The sequence below is a fragment of the Sceloporus occidentalis genome, unplaced genomic scaffold, assembly GCF_023333645.1.
Source record: "Sceloporus occidentalis isolate IW3139 unplaced genomic scaffold, rSceOcc1.0.p SCAF_7, whole genome shotgun sequence".
In the NCBI taxonomy this organism is placed as follows: Eukaryota; Metazoa; Chordata; class Lepidosauria; order Squamata; family Phrynosomatidae; genus Sceloporus; species Sceloporus occidentalis.
The window spans coordinates 1,969,569-1,982,357 of NW_028316987.1; the positions used below are offsets into that span (position 1 = coordinate 1,969,569).

General features: G+C 40.3%; 1 protein-coding gene across 4 annotated transcripts in view; it reads left to right on the plus strand.

The window, feature by feature from the left end:
• HDAC5 (histone deacetylase 5) overlaps positions 1-12,789 on the plus strand; it is a 131,800-nt gene that overhangs the window by 19,205 nt on the left and 99,806 nt on the right. The gene's annotated exons all lie outside the window — the stretch shown is intronic.

Below are 12,789 nucleotides of genomic sequence, written 5' to 3' on the forward strand. Positions count from 1 at the left end.
CGGCAAAGGGCCCCTTCCCCACAGCCTGGAAAGGGGTGTCCTTGGGGCTTCAAGCCCCAAGGACACCCCGCGGCGGCAGGGAGGAGGAGAAAGGGGCCACTTGGCTCCTTTCTCCTTTGCGTCGCTGGCGCAGCCGTCTGAAGACTGCGCTCAGAGACACAAACCAGGAAGGAGCTCTGAAATGGAGCTCCTTCCTGCTCCGCGCAAAGGGCACACTAAGCGCCCTGGCACGGAGCGATGACATCACGTCCGCACCGCCCCGTATAGAGGTGGCGCAGTCATGACGTCGTCATGACGGACCCCATGTGGAAGGGAGGCCGCCATTTTGTACAGACTCAGTCCGTACTAGTGTTAGGGGCGTCCAGAAGTGACGCCCCTTTTTAACCCTAGTACGGACTGAGTCCATACTTAAAGGCCCGTTTGTAACGGGCCAAAGGAGGATTTTAAGCCTTGAAGTATTTTATTTACATTTTTAGGTTAGAAGTGAGGGATAAAAATGAGTTAAGATGCTGATATTTTTAGGCTTGGGAAGTGGGACATCAATTTTAATTTATGTTAATTTGAGTTTATATTGATTTTATGTTAATATTAATAGATATAGATATTAGTAGATATGGGGTAGCTTCTTATTATCATTATTATTTCAGTTTAATTAAGGAGGTTTGTATTTTGGAGGGGTTTTTTTTTGGTTAGGTTAGCTTTATGATTTTATGCGTATTTGAGTGGCTGTATGTTTTATGTTTTAAAACTTAATGGAAAAGATTGTTTAACAAAAGCTAGCAACAGATGCCAAGAGGAGCAAGATGACAGTCTAGTAGTCTCCATGGCAACTCCATATTTCTGCCTGCTTTTACCTCCAGCCAAGAGTAAGCCCTTTCCCATTTTGGAATGTTGATTTAATGAGAATGTCATTGCTTTTGTGTCCACAGAGCACTGTGGATTTAACTGGCAAATATAGGTGTATTCAGGTGAAGTGAGGATGCTTGTCTTCCCTTTTTTTCTTCCACTGTTCTGTCCATTGAAGTTTCCTTTTATACAGCAAACAAAGGGATACCTGACACTGACATTTTTTCTGGCATTTAACATGTTGTGCTTGCCTCCTGTTGTTGAAAAGCAGCCGTGGCTGTGAACAGGGTAACATTGCTCATCTTCCAGTATACCTATTTAAAAGTGGCAGGATCCGTTTTCCCATTGGCAGAAGGAGCCTGCTAGTGTATCCTGGATCTTTATCAATGGCAGGGCTTAATTGACACCATGAAGGGTCCACCAGAAACATGTGAGAGTAGTAGCATTGTAATGTACTTGAATATTTCTGCAGCACTTTTCCTGTGCTGATAATGTTTTGCCTATGTTAATAATCTTAATAATCCTATAAGGAAGTTTAGTATTATTCTTATCTCTATATTACAGACTAGGGCAAAGGAGAGGCCCTAAGAGATAAGAGGACATTCACAGTTGAGCCAAGGTTTGAGCTGGGTATTTCCAGCTCATGGCTTCTGATCTTCAACATTTAAGGTACAGATTAGATTTCTCTTTTTAAAAAAAGGTCAGTAGTGGAGGACATACTTTATGTGCAGCAAGTTGGTTCTTGGCATGTACAGATAAAAGTATCAAGCAGTAGGAGCTGGGAAAAGCCCTTTGCAGCCAGAAGTGCATGGAGAGTTGCTATGAGCAAGAATAGACAGTACTGGGTTAAATAAACAAAATAATCTGACCTGATATGAGATAGCTCCCTGTTTTCTTTTAATGCACAACCCATGATTACACAGCTATGATTAGGGGACAGGGCTTCCATGTCAAAAGGTGTCTGTTCAGATGCACATAGTTTGCGTCATCATCTTTTCAGAAGTTAACCATTGCCCCATGAAGCTTTCATGCTGACTGCTACCTACGATGCTTGGTGTTCTCCCTCTACCCTGTAAAAATTGATTCTACATTTTGCTGAAGACTTAAGTAATCCATTTTCCTGTTAGTACCATTTTGAAGGATAAGCCATGTGGATTTCAGAATTAAGTGCCACACAGCATCACCACTCTTACTGGCTTTTTATGCAAAAGAGAATACACCTTCCATGAAAACTTTAATATATTCTAATGTAATGTATACTAATATAAAACTTGGTATATTATGCAGCTAGTATGCAGTGTCAAGGCCCAGTATTAGTGAAACTGAGTAGGCCCGAATGAGAAATAGAAGAAGCTTGTCAGCAGATGTCATCTAAAATCATTCAGTTTGCTTATTGTTACACATATGTATGAATGAGCCAATCTGTACATTTGTGTCATGTTGCTGCCTACTTCTTTGCCAGCCCCAAATATGTATAATAGCACTTCAGGCATACCTTGTTTGACAAAGCCTCTGATGAGGAAGCTTTTTAAAACTATTATTAAAACTATTATTTACACCTCCAAGCCTTAATGCATCAGTGCATTGCTTATGCATCTATGTATGTATCACTGTGGTGCTTGTGGCTTAGTAATCAAGATTGGAGGCTTACTGTGATGTGTGAATGTGGCTATGCTGACTTCCTATGTTTCAGTGGCTTTCAAACACATCTGATACACTCATGCAGTCTGACTGACTTCTGCTTTCTTTAGTCATCCCCAGTATCTCTCTCAAGGCTTATCCGCCATCAACATTCTGTGAACTTCAAAAGTATTCTTAAAAAGGTACAGTGGGCCCTTGGTATATGCTGGGATTTGGTTCCAAGACTCCCCATGGATACCAAAATCAGTGGATGCTCAAGTCCAATTATATACAGTGGCATCTTAAAATGTGCCCCTTATATAAGTGGCAAAATCAAGGTTTGCTTTTGGAATTTATATTATTTTCCAATATTTTCAAGCTGTGGATGGTTAAATCCATGTATAAAAAATCCATGGCTATAGAGGGTCAACTGTCATTTCATTCATAAACCTTTGCATACATACAGAGTTCTCTGAGAATGTAAAAACTAGCACCTTATTTACTGGTGGGCAGCTGTTTATGGGAATCATCCTGGTAGCAGACCCAGTTCCCAATAGAGATTTAGCACGGGAAGAGCTCTGGTAGAGCCTGGATAAGCTGCCAGAGGAGCAGCCATAAAACTGAGTAGATTTGCCATTCTTCTTGTAAAGGGTCCACTAGTCAATCCTGATGGGGGCTTTTTAATTTCCATTTGTTAAGATATATGATCCCCAGACTTGGCTAGTCAAGTTAATGATTCGATCTTCTTCCTCAAGTATCAGTTATTACTTGGAAAGCAATGTTTGATGATGATTCAAATGTGTTTTTTCTCCCTCCCATCTATTAGCAGAGGTGGTTGCTGTCCAAAAGTTGATCATCAAAATCCCCTAATAGGAACAGCTAATTAACTTTGATTATTTTTAGCCAGCAACAACAGAGAAAGACCCGTAGAACCATGTAGATTAGGATTAGTTTTAGTGGAATGAGCTTTAACAGGAGAGATTTTGCTTCCTTTGTGTTTTATTTAGTGAATATATTAAGACTACATGTGGGTCAGTGAGTGTAACTGAGGAGGGGTCAAATCAGAATGCAAAAGGTTGCCAGTTAAGTAAGTAACCATCTATCTTTCTGCCTAACCTTCTGCACAGGACTGTTCCAAAGAAAATATGGATGACGTTTAGTTGTCTTATAAAGCCTGTGAAATGGGGGAAGAAGAAATATTGTTTCATGTACTGTACTGAATTAAGTAAGAGTGGCTGAGAGGGGCCACTAGGTGGTGCTAATCAAATTTGGATGTCAAGGGTAAGTCACCAAGAGAGTTGTGGGGTTCACTTGTCTCCTCAGTTTTCCTTTCCTGCAGTCCTTTACCTCTGTACTTTTCTCCTAACCCTTCTCTTGAGTTCCTGTTGCTCAGCACAGCTTCCTACCTATACATCATGAATATAGAAGAGAGAAACATTCTTACAAAGCGAAGCCAAAAGCACACCCCATACAAGAGACAGTAGTAATGTGTCATTGTTCTACACTGTCAGATAATAAGAATATAAGCAGAGCCCTGCTGGAGCACATTAGAAGTCCATCTTATCCGCCATCCTGCTTTCTGTTGTAACTACTCAGATATTTCCTGGAAGCCCCCAGAAATCCACAAAATCATGGAGACGATGGCCCTTTCATTATCGGATCTTGCATTCCCTCCAGATTTTGTCAGACCACATTTCTAATCGCTCTGATTGGCTGTGTTTGTTGTGGAATGTGGGAGTTGCAGTCTAACAGCAGCTGGAGATGCACAGTAAATACACTTTTTGGATTTATTGTGCACCATTCAGTAAGATGACCAACATTCTGTTGTCTCAAGCATTGCTTAGCCTTTTGGCTTCAATTAATTAATTTGTTTCCATCGCTCAGTACATGGGTTTTACCTTCTTGTGTGACCACCTGTGCCAGCTTATGCTATAATAGATGTATTCATCTATAAACTGTCACAAAAGTGTTATTTTTACTGCCCTGCTGGAAATATAACAGTGAGTTCGACTTACTGGTTGGAACATTGGACAGCAGGAGCCAGCTTGTTTTATACAAAACAGGTATTATTATATTGTTTGCATTTTCACTGCAGTAGCCCTGGTTTTGGGGTGTCTTTAAAAAAACAACAACTAAATGTCTCAGCTCCTAATGCATCAAACAGGCAGCAGATTATATGGTCAGAAAGTGAACAATACAAAGATTTAAAACAGTTCTGGGAAGATGGTAGAGTAGGTCTTTGACATGGTAATGGAGAATGAGTAAAGGGGCATGGAATATCAGCACTTAGCTCCACAAGAACAGTGTCCCACAAGACAGAAAGAAGGGCACTTGGTATTAGAGTTCTTGGCCCCTTTCATACTAGAGAATTATAGCACTTCTATTCCACGTTAACTGCCATGGCTCCATCCCATGAAATCCTGGGATTTGCAGTTTAGGGATAGATATTTAGGTATGGCAGAGTGGTTTGATTGTTGGACTACAACTGTGGAGACCAGAGTTCAATTCCCAGTTCTGCCGTGAAATCCACTGGGTGACCTTGCACAAGTCACATACTCTCAGCCTCAGAGGAAGGCAATGGCAAACCTCCTGTGAACAAATATTGCCAAGAAAACCCCATGATAGTTTCACCTTAGGATCACCTTAAGTCAGAAATGACTTGAAAACATACAGCAGCAAATTTAGAATTCTACAAACCACAAACCATGGGATTCCACAGGATGCAGTCAAAGCAATTAAAGTGGAATCACATAGCTATAAATGTCTAGTGTAAATGGGCCCCTTTAAATGCAAACAGCCATCAAAAGCTTCAGCTCTGTAGTTATACTATTTACTTGCCCAGTGAACAAGAATGGGAGGTTCAAAAACCAGGTGAGACAATGTATTCGCTATCACTCACTGAACTTTTCTAGATATAGGGTGGATAAGAGGGTCTGCCCTGTCCCTTTTGCAGAACTGAATGGGAGGCTAACAATTCCCCTTGTTCAGCAGGTGATAAACATGAACATGGGAGTATTTACAGTAGGGATGAGCAACTGTGGCTCTCTAAAAGTTTGCAGAATGCAACTTATGTAATCCCTCACCATAGAATGTGGTGTCTAGGGCTGATAGAAGTTATAAGTCCCAACACTGAGAAGATGGAACAACAGCAGCAGGTAATAAGTCACGAAGACCTGGAGCTAGCATTGGGTTGTTTCACTGAATGACACCTCCAAATTTGCCCCTGAGTGTCCCTTTTCTTGTCATTGAGTGCCAATAGAAAGCTTGCTTCATCTGTTGCCTCTGCTTTTTTCTTTCTCAGCATGATATGTTTGAACAGGCTATATCTATTTGACTATCTGTATCACTTTTATATGAGGAAAAACTGAGGAGAAATAATGATATTATCTGTCAGAATCATGCATTAGAACAGACCTGCACAACTTGGCAGTAGTTAGGGGCCGAACTTCAAATAAGTAAAGACGTTTTACTTCAGGCCACTTACTTACTTACTTACTTACTTACTTATTTATTTATTTATTTATAGTAATTCTATTCTTCTCCTCTTCTTGGGAGAAAACTGAATGAATGAGTGAATTTATTATGGCATACAGCCATCATAAAATAATAAAATGTTTACAAATATTACCTTACATCCAGTTAGAAACATTTATATTCCAGCATATCATATAAACATTATATTCCAGCACATTATATAAATGCATGAGTACATACAAAGTGAGAAAACTGAGTGGTGGAGGGGCCTTGCAGGACCCCCATTCCTCATCCACTGCCCAGCCTTCTCCATGGAGTAAAGTCCAGCAGTGGCAAAGCCTTCAGGGGTGAGCATCCACCTGTCTTTTCGCCACCACCTGGCCCTCTCTTTGGAAGAAAGCCCAGTGGTGGAGGTGCCTTCTGGGATGAGCATTCACCCTTCCTCCTCCTCCTGCCAGTCCTCACCTCAGAGGAAGGCTGAGCAGTGGAGGAGCCTTGAAGTTGTTCCACATCCACACGGGCCACCCAAAATCCTTTGCCAGGCTGCCTGTGGCCCCTGGGCCGTATGTTGTGCAGGCCTGCATTAGAATTTGGTGTTTCTATTTTTTATTGAAAAGCTATCCACTGTGTTACTGACCACAGCAGAATTTTAGAGATGCTGAGCATTTCAGTTCAGAAGAAGGGTGTGAACTAGCTTTCCAGTTCTTCATGCAGCCTTGCTAGCTATTAGACAAGATGAGTGTGGTTTTGCTGTTCCTCTGGCTTTCAAACTTTATATCAGTGTCTTGGGGATAGAAGTGGCTGAATAACATTGTTGCTTGTTGATGGTTATCCCTCCCACACACACACACAGTTGCAGAACTTACTTTTTGGACTGCCAATTCCCAGCATCCAAAGCTGGCTGGGGATTCTGGGAAATATAATCTAAAACAAAGTTTTCAAAACTATCTTTATTTTCAGTTGATTTAGTGTTGTTTTTTGCTTGGCAGTCTCATGTTTGAATTTGCAGCATGGACTTGCCATGGGCCATGTAAGTTATTGGTGGTCTTGCATCTATTTTTATTTGAAAGTTTCTATTGTATAAGTGAATCAATGATTAAAATTATGTTTAATATGGAAGAAGTGGTTCTTCTTCTATTACTAAAATATGATGTCATTCCATAAAACAAATGAGTAGTAGATTCAGGAGAAAGTACTTTTTTTGCACAATGCTTCAATAATTGATGGGAGGTGTGAGGCAGCAAAGTGTGATGATAACCACAAAGTTAGGCTTCAAAGGGTGTTACTTAGATCCATGGAAAAGAGGTCTGCCAGTGACTTTTTGTCATGGTAGATCCTCTGTCTTGGCTTTTGAAAGGCAGTAAGCTATTGAATATCAGTTAATAGGAATAGTAGCAGAAAAGAGTCTCTCATGTGTTTTCCAGAGGAATTTGGTTGGCCATTCTGGAGGAAACCATCTATAGAATGCTCAGGGATTGGAAAATGTTTTAATTGCAACTCCCAAAGTCCCCCAGCAGTATTCATTGGGAGGTTATAGGAGTTTTCATTCCGAAAATAATTCTTCCGAGCACAGAGAATTGTAATATATTGGTTTGCATAGTGGGGTGGTTAAAGGTTAAATCATTTAGGTACAAAACGTAACTGCACATTATTTAGGAAATAGCAGCCCTATAGAGCCATGTTTAGCATTGTGTGTTGAATAGTATCCGATATGTGTTCTGACTAAAGATCAGTACAACTTAGCGGAAGAAGAAATATATCATCAGATATGTTGGAACTTTGAAAAAAGCAAGCAAGCAAAATTTCTTCTCCAAAGAATATAAAAACCACACTATTACGTATTTTCCAAGGGGAAAGTAAGATTTTAAACCACAGACCTCTGTTTATGGAATGACTTTTCCATTTCCTTTTCCATCATCCCCATTATTATTTCCTATTTAAAGTGCTTGTATTGAGATATTTGTTGTGGTAGCATTGGAATAAGTCAGTAATTAATGAAGAATTCATAATCTTATTACTGAATCAAACAGAACACATAAAAATACTGTATCCTCTAGATCTGTGAACCTAATGCAGAACAAAAATCCTCTTGTGTACTGAGAAGCAAAAGTGAAGGATTCTGGATGTTATGCAAAACAGCTTGGTCCTCTTGAACAGATTATCCACATGATAAAATGTGACATATATCCATCTTTAAATATCTGAAGTGATTAAAATAGAAGATGGAGGAGGCTTGCTTTCTCTTACTCCAGAGACTGGTTCATGAAACAGTGGATTCAAGTTAAAGACAAGAAATTGCACCTAGACATTAGGAGGAATTTTTTTGTGGTGACAGCTATTCAGTAGTGGAATAGACTGCCTTGGAAAGTAATGGACACTTCTTCTTTGGAGGTCCTTAAATAGAGGTTTGATGGACATCTCCTAATTGTATATTCCTGCATGGCAGGAGGTTGAATTAGATGGTCCTTCTGGTCACTTCCAACCTTATGAGTCTGCATTTGTCTCTTGGTGCTATACTCAAACTACCATAAATCCAGCATTGATTGGCTCTTTCCATGATGTTATAATGTAAAAGAGAACATCATATTCAGGGGCATAATACCAGGTGCTGGGGACAAATATCAGTTCCAACTTGCAGTCTTATTTATTTGTTCTGTTTATATCCTACTCTTCCCCCAAAGAGCCTAAGGTGGCATATATGATCTTCCTCCTCTTTTTTTAACTTAATGGAGCCTCCATGAGCTAGATTAGGATAAGAGATAGTGATTGGCCCAAGGGCCATTTTAGGAGCTTCATGGCCAAGTAGAGAATTCCAGTGCTCCAATATTCTGACCATTACACCCTGATGATTACTATACCAGGCAGAGGCATCTGAATTTTTCACTTTTGGAAGCAGAATGTTGTTGGTCTGGTCCAACAAGGTTCATGTTCTTACATTCTGTGGGGAATGTTTTCATGCTCATATAGCAGGAGAAATGTGGCCTAGCCATTCACTTCTGTGACCAGTGATGCAATGTGATGAAGTGAAACTTCAGGACCTTTTGCACAAAGATGGGGAAACATAGGCTGGAAACGTCTTTTCTTGGGGGTGGGGGTAGTGTTGCTACTTCATTCTAGCATTTCTGATTAAAACCTAAGGCATACCTTCAATTAGCCTGAATTTTACAAGTTGAACAGGTTCTGTTCTGCTGCTCTTTAGGGGTTATGCACACTATCATGATTAATTCCCACACTCCAACTAGTGTCGGTGCACCACTGTGTATGTATTTTTTTCTCTTTAGAAATGGAAGAAATGCTTAGCCTCTGAATATATTTTTAGAATTTTTAACTTTTAGAACAAGTTTCCTTCTGGCTTATCTTCTTTCCTACCAATGTGTGTGTGTGCCTGTGCCTTCCAGTTAACTGTTAACTCATGGCAACCCCATGAATTTCATAGAGTTTTGTTGGCAAGGAGTACTCAGTTTTGCCAGTTCCTTCCTCTGAAATACAACCTACAGCACCTAGTGTTTATTGGGGGGTCTCCTATTCAAGTACTGACCAGGGCTGACTTTGCTTAACTTCCAAGATCATAGAGGATCTGGTGCTTTTAGGATATTTAGTACTACAGTACTACAAGTTAATATCTATACTCAAGCCACTGCTTATTGCATGGCAGTTGCCATAGATGCATTTTCTGTGAAGTGGAAGCAGGACACAACACACACACACACACACTCTGTTATATTGGGGAAATGTGATATCTCTGCAACAAGCTCAACACCATGAGGGGTGATATCTAGATCCTAGCAGCAGAAGAATAACAACTGAGCATTTGCCCATGAAGAAATACTCTCCTGAAAGTGAAAATGAAGTGATACCAGCCTTTTCAAATCAAATAGTTTCCAGCATATCCCCCCCCCCTTTTTTTTTTTTTTTTTTTTTGCATGGTCTATTGAATTTTTAAAAAATATGTACCGGTATGTGTGCCTTTCTGGCTGGGCAGGAATGCTTTAAGAAGGGGAGCCCTGTGTTGTGTGTCTGTCCTGTGATGAAAATCAAGGCCTTGGGGTAGGGAAGACAGCCATGTGGGATATCTCCTTTCCTTGTGTTGTGTGACCCTCTCCCTTGACATGATCTGAAAGGCCAGCCAGGCAAAGAAGGATGTGTGGATGAAAGGGCTCCAATGGTCTCCTGTCCACTCATGTCTACATAAATAGCTTCTCTGACGTTAAGTCCAAAAGCACATGAGGAGGGAGTAGAGTGGGCCAAAGGCCTATAAATAACCTGAGGCTATTTTAAACATCTTGGTTTTGAATTAACATGCTGGTAAATACAGGCCTTGCTCTTGACCTGCCTAGAAATATTCTAAAGGCTACAGTGATATGCATCTAGTAACTTGTCACTGCAGCATGTGGATGATAGAGAAATTGGGTATGCAGGTATTTGCCTTAAACTAGCCAGACCATTGCTCCATTTAGCTCAGAAACATCTACACTGAGGCTAGGAAAGCTATAGCCCTGCATATATTGATAAATTCTAGTTCCAGCCATATAAGAAAACACTATTCAACACATCAAACAAAAAGCATTAATCTGAAATCATTTGTGAACAGCAATGGTTTAATCTCAAGCACCTGAATTTTTCAGTTTAGACAATCAGTACTAAAGGGCTTAAGGCAAGAGTTTTCTGCAGCCAGGAAGATGGCAGGAACTGAATTTGGGACTTTCTGCAAGCAGCACATCTTCGACAACTGAGCTACAGTCCTTCCCCTTAGCTCCTTAACATGTGCATGCAATACACACATAGAGAGAGACCCATTTTCATGATTATCACTTTTTAAACTGTTTTGTTTACTTTGATTTGACTTGAAGTGTTATATTGGAATGGTTAGTAACAGTTTTGATTATTAATTTGGAATCTTGATTCCTAATCTCATTCTTTCAACATACAGTCATCCCTCTGTATCAGCAGGCTAGGCATCCATCCATTGGAGCATCCACGGATGGCCCTGCCCCATTATCCATAATGATGGTGTGCCGCATGTAGTCACACCAATGCAGTCATGAGCCCATCCTGTGTCAGTACAGAATAATGGGACTTGAGGTTCTGTCATTTTAGGTATCCTTTGGGGTGTCCAGAACAGAACCCTCACCTATACAAAGGGCCAATTATACTCTAAAAGAGTGCATTTCAGCTATCTGATGTCTGGGACCACTAATTATTTCCACCTGGTAATGGTACCATATTTGTGCCCAGTGACTACAACTGTTGGCTTCTTTCTTGGAAACTCCCACAGACCAGAACTGGTTTATGGATCAACACTTTGAATAGCACTGTCTGAAAATAAGATGGGAGCCACTTCGCATGGTATAGTGATTTGAACACTGACCTACTATATAGAGACCAGAGTTTGAATTTCTGCTCAGTCATGGAAACCCGCTGGGTGACCCTGGGGAAGTCACACTCTCGGTCTCAGAGGAAGACAAAAGCATACGCACTCTGAACAAATTTTGCCAAGAAATCTCCATTATAGCTTTGCTTTAGGATCACCATATGCGAGAAACAGCTTGAAGGCACACAACAATAAAATATAGTTGGTAGATGTGTGGCTGTCTAGATACTGATGGCCTATAATTACCAGCAGTCAATGATTAGAGGTGAAGGGATTTGCATTACAGCAATATCTGGAGGGCCACATTGTTCTCATCTCTGTCCTAAAGTAGCTGGGGCCATGTTTCTGTAGGAAGTAAATCCTAGTGTGTTGATTTCTTAGTGGAGCTTCCTTGTGCATTGGAGAGCGGGTTTGACATTGAGATGAGAAAGTAAGTAGAAGCCTGGTTGTACTAATTGGAGGACCAACGAGTCTTGCTTAAACTCACCATGCTGAAGAGGATGTGACAATGTTCTAACAGGGATCCTTGAATTGAGAAGAAGAGTTGGAATAAAGCTGAAATATTAACAGTGCAGGTTATTCAAGAAGTAAGTTCCATTATGTTCATTGAGGCTTGTTCTTAGGTAAGTGTACGTAGGAATATACTGTAAGGCTGCAGTTTTGCTCCTGTTTCCCATCATACAAAATGCAAACTTCATCATACCAAATGAGTATTAAGTCTCAGTAAACAGATGGGATTGTACCATAAGAGATGCACTGGTATAGGGTTTGCATTAAAAGGCATACTGGACGGAATCTAAGAATACAGAAAGCATTTGATAAATGAAGTACCCCATTGACACCACTTTACTCACAATATAGCTCACTAGTTTTGTTATCAAACTGAAGAAATCACGGATGACCTGCCAAAGTATGAGCGAGTCAGGATGAAACATCAGTACCTGAGATGTGAGTCTGAGAAAAAGTTTCAGTGACTGTCAGGATACGCTTTCCTTTGATGTGCCAATATACTCAGTACATATAATTTATCCACAATACAAAAAGTTGGTGTTTTTGTGATGGGCATAATGTTGCCTTAGTGCATTTTCAAAAGCAATTTTCAAAGAAGTAGCTGTGTTAGTCTCTTGCAGCATAAAAAGGAGGAAGGTAGGGAGAAGGGGGGGAGGAATGTAGCAACACCTTTAAGACTTACTGGGTTTTTTCAAAAAAATTATGAGTTTTTGTGATATAAACCCACTTATTTGCATGCTTACAGAGGGATCAAAAATGCTCAGGTATAAAGCAGATATACACAGTTGTAGGAGTGGCATGGAACGTAATAAGGATCCAGAAGGATGCAAATCATGACCCTTGCTCTAAATTTTCGAAGAGCTGCATAAGATGATAGAGAATTTTTTATATGTTTACAGTGCTCAGTTAGTATTGATATGTAAAACCAATAAATTTCCTTGCCCAAAGTCAATTCCTTGGGTAAGAAG